The sequence below is a fragment of the Morone saxatilis genome, unplaced genomic scaffold, assembly GCF_004916995.1.
Source record: "Morone saxatilis isolate NCDOM2014 unplaced genomic scaffold, NCSU_SB_2.0 Contig12, whole genome shotgun sequence".
Lineage (NCBI taxonomy): Eukaryota > Metazoa > Chordata > Actinopteri > Moronidae > Morone > Morone saxatilis.
In genome coordinates this window covers 6,868,681-6,869,163 of record NW_023339674.1, presented here as the reverse complement: position 1 = coordinate 6,869,163, position 483 = coordinate 6,868,681, and positions in this window count along the sequence as shown.

The following is a 483-nucleotide window of genomic DNA, read 5'->3' as shown; positions in this document are numbered from 1 at the left end:
TCAGTTTTAACCCAGATGCTGAGGAAGTTGTGTTTCATATCCCAAAAATTGTGTTTTGTCTAACAAAAACTGCACAGTCAAGATAAAGGAGCAGCAGCAGACTCAGACTCATCCTGGCATCTCAGATCAGATGTGAGTTTCTTGCTCTATCATTCTATCAACTACAGATGCCTCCTTTTTCTCCTCCTTTTCCCTCCCCTGTCTCACTCTCTCTCAGTCTTTCTGGCTGCAGTTGCAAGCATAGCAAATGATTTTCGTTTTTGCCTTGGGAGAAATTATATGCAATAGTTTCAGAGCTCTGTGCCTCTGATGAAGAAGTCATGGGAGTTTACTTCTCTGCTACTGCTGCTCGCAGAACATTTTCATAATACAAACTGTTCCAGAACGGCAGCAGAAAATGTTGTTAGGAGTCAATTCTGTTTTGCTATGCATAGCTTTTCTTTTTCTTCTTTTCCTCTTTACCTGCCAACACACACACACACA